The 2500-nt window shown below is 51.9% G+C and overlaps 5 non-coding genes and 6 pseudogenes across 5 annotated transcripts; all 11 read right to left on the reverse strand.

The window, feature by feature from the left end:
• Window positions 1-87: 87 nt before the first annotated feature.
• Window positions 88-196, reverse strand: LOC131141611 (5S ribosomal RNA; annotated as a pseudogene).
• Window positions 197-308: 112 nt separating this feature from the next.
• Window positions 309-417, reverse strand: LOC131100975 (5S ribosomal RNA; annotated as a pseudogene).
• A 112-nt stretch (window positions 418-529) lies between these two features.
• LOC131099805 (5S ribosomal RNA) lies at window positions 530-648 on the reverse strand. The gene has a single exon (XR_009118577.1). It is a non-coding gene; the product is annotated as a 5S ribosomal RNA (ribosomal RNA).
• A 112-nt stretch (window positions 649-760) lies between these two features.
• Window positions 761-879, reverse strand: LOC131097912 (5S ribosomal RNA). The gene has a single exon (XR_009116799.1). It is a non-coding gene; the product is annotated as a 5S ribosomal RNA (ribosomal RNA).
• Window positions 880-991: 112 nt separating this feature from the next.
• Window positions 992-1110, reverse strand: LOC131142699 (5S ribosomal RNA). Its single transcript, XR_009132768.1, has one exon. It is a non-coding gene; the product is annotated as a 5S ribosomal RNA (ribosomal RNA).
• A 112-nt stretch (window positions 1111-1222) lies between these two features.
• On the reverse strand, window positions 1223-1331 carry LOC131142248 (5S ribosomal RNA; annotated as a pseudogene).
• Window positions 1332-1443: 112 nt separating this feature from the next.
• On the reverse strand, window positions 1444-1562 carry LOC131098723 (5S ribosomal RNA). The gene has a single exon (XR_009117585.1). It is a non-coding gene; the product is annotated as a 5S ribosomal RNA (ribosomal RNA).
• Window positions 1563-1674: 112 nt separating this feature from the next.
• Window positions 1675-1783, reverse strand: LOC131100928 (5S ribosomal RNA; annotated as a pseudogene).
• A 112-nt stretch (window positions 1784-1895) lies between these two features.
• Window positions 1896-2004, reverse strand: LOC131141801 (5S ribosomal RNA; annotated as a pseudogene).
• A 112-nt stretch (window positions 2005-2116) lies between these two features.
• Window positions 2117-2225, reverse strand: LOC131142407 (5S ribosomal RNA; annotated as a pseudogene).
• A 112-nt stretch (window positions 2226-2337) lies between these two features.
• Window positions 2338-2456, reverse strand: LOC131098807 (5S ribosomal RNA). The gene has a single exon (XR_009117661.1). It is a non-coding gene; the product is annotated as a 5S ribosomal RNA (ribosomal RNA).
• Window positions 2457-2500: the final 44 nt, after the last annotated feature.

A 2500-nucleotide genomic window follows, 5' to 3' on the forward strand; every position in this document is an offset into this window, starting at 1 on the left:
TTTGAAGGTGACGCAGGCCAAACTAGACTCTGGCAAAAAATGTCAAACAGCGCCCTTTGCTGTCAGGCAAGAGCAGAAACCATAAAAAGCTTACAGCACCTGGTATTCCCAGGCGGTCTCCCATCCAAGTACTAACCAGGCCCGCCCCTGCTTAGCGTCCGAGATCGGGCGTTTTCAGGGTAGTTTGGCCGTAAGCTGCCAGGTCAACTGAAAAGATCCTATTTGAAGGCGACGCAGGCCAAACTAGACTCCAGCAAAAAGTGTCAAACAGCGCCCTCTGCTGTCAGGCATGAGCAGAAACCATAAAAGGCTTACAGCACCTGGTATTCCCAGGCGGTTTCCCATCCAAGTACTAACCAGGCCCGCCCCTGCTTAGCTTCCGAGATCGGGCGTTTTCAGGGTAGTATGGCCGTAAGCTGCCAGGTGAACTGAAAAGATCCTATTTGAAGGTGACGCAGGCCAAACTAGACTCCAGCAAAAAGTGTCAAACAGCGCCCTCTGCTGTCAGGCAAGAGCAGAAACCATAAAAAGCTTACAGCACCTGGTATTCCCAGGCGGTTTCCCATCCAAGTACTAACCAGGCACGCCCCTGCTTAGCTTCCGAGATCGGACGAGATCAGGCGTTTTAAGGGTAGTATGGCCGTAAGCTGCCAGGTGAACTGAAAAGATCCTATTTGAAGGTGACGCAGGCCAAACTAGACTCCAGCAAAAAGTGTCAAACAGCGCCCTCTGCTGTCAGGCAAGAGCAGAAACCATATAAAGCTTACAGCACCTGGTATTCCCAGGCGGTCTCCCATCCAAGTACTAACCAGGCCCGCCCCTGCTTAGCTTCCGAGATCGGACGAGATCGGGCTTTTTCAGGATAGTATGGCCGTAAGCTGCAAGATCAACTGAAAAGATCCTATTTGAAGGCGACGCAGGCCAAACTAGACTCTGGCAAAAAGTGTCAAACAGCGCCCTTTGCTGTCAGGCAAGAGCAGAAACCATAAAAAGCTTACAGCACCTGGTATTCCCATGCGGTCTCCCATCCAAGTACTAACCAGGCCCGCCCCTGCTTAGTTTCCGAGATCGGACGAGATCGGGCATTTTCAGGGTAGTATGGCCGTAAGCTGCCAGGTCAACTGAAAAGATCCTATTTGAAGGTGACGCAGGCCAAACTAGACTCTGGCAAACAGTATCAAACAGCGCCCTTTGCTGTCAGGCAAGAGCAGAAACCATAAAAAGCTTACAGCTCCTGGTATTCCCAGGCGGTCTCCCATCCAAGTACTAACCAGGCCCGCCCCTGCTTAGCGTCCGAGATCGGGCGTTTTCAGGGTAGTAAGGCCGTAAGCTGCCAGATCAACTGAAAAGATCCTATTTGAAGGTGACGCAGGCCAAACTAGACTCCAGCAAAAAGTGTCAAACAGCGCCCTCTGCTTTCAGGCAAGAGCAGAAACCATATAAAGCTTACAGCACCTGGTATTCCCAGGCGGTCTCCCATCCAAGTACTAACCAGGCCCGCCCCTGCTTAGCTTCCGAGATCGGACGAGATCGGGCTTTTTCAGGATAGTATGGCCGCAAGCTGCCAGATCAACTGAAAAGATCCTATTTGAAGGTGACGCAGGCCAAACTAGACTCTGGCAAAAAGTGTCAAACAGCGCCCTTTGCTGTCAGGCAAGAGCAGAAACCATAAAAAGCTTACAGCACCTGGTATTCCCAAGCGGTCTCCCATCCAAGTACTAACCAGGCCCGCCCCTGCTTAGCTTCCGAGATCGGGCGTTTTCAGGGTAGTATGGCCGTAAGCTGCCAGGTGAACTGAAAAGATCCTATTTGAAGGTGACGCAGGCCAAACTAGACTCCAGCAAAAAGTGTCAAACAGCGCCCTCTGCTGTCAGGCAAGAGCAGAAACCATAAAAAGCTTACAGCTCCTGGTATTCCCAGGCGGTCTCCCATCCAAGTACTAACCAGGCCCGCCCCTGCTTAGCGTCCGAGATCGGGCGTTTTCAGGGTAGTATGGCCGTAAGCTGCCAGGTCAACTGAAAAGATCCTATTTGAAGGTGACGCAGGCCAAACTAGACTCTGGCAAACAGTGTCAAACAGCGCCCTTTGCTGTCAGGCAAGAGCAGAAACCATAAAAAGCTTACAGCTCCTGGTATTACCAGGCGGTCTCCCATCCAAGTACTAACCAGGCCCGCCCCTGCTTAGCGTCCGAGATCGGGCGTTTTCAGGGTAGTATGGCCGTAAGCTGCCAGATCAACTGAAAAGATCCTATTTGAAGGTGACGCAGGCCAAACTAGACTCCAGCAAAAAGTGTCAAACAGCGCCCTCTGCTGTCAGGCAAGAGCAGAAACCATAAAAAGCTTATAGCACCTGGTATTCCCAGGCGGTCTCCCATCCAAGTACTAACCAGGCCCGCCCCTGCTTAGCTTCCGAGATCGGACGAGATCAGGCGTTTTAAGGGTAGTATGGCCGTAAGCTGCCAGGTCAACTGAAAAGATCCTATTTGAAGGTGACGCAGGCC

The sequence above is a fragment of the Doryrhamphus excisus genome, chromosome 13 (genome assembly GCF_030265055.1).
Source record: "Doryrhamphus excisus isolate RoL2022-K1 chromosome 13, RoL_Dexc_1.0, whole genome shotgun sequence".
NCBI classification, from domain to species: Eukaryota; Metazoa; Chordata; class Actinopteri; order Syngnathiformes; family Syngnathidae; genus Doryrhamphus; species Doryrhamphus excisus.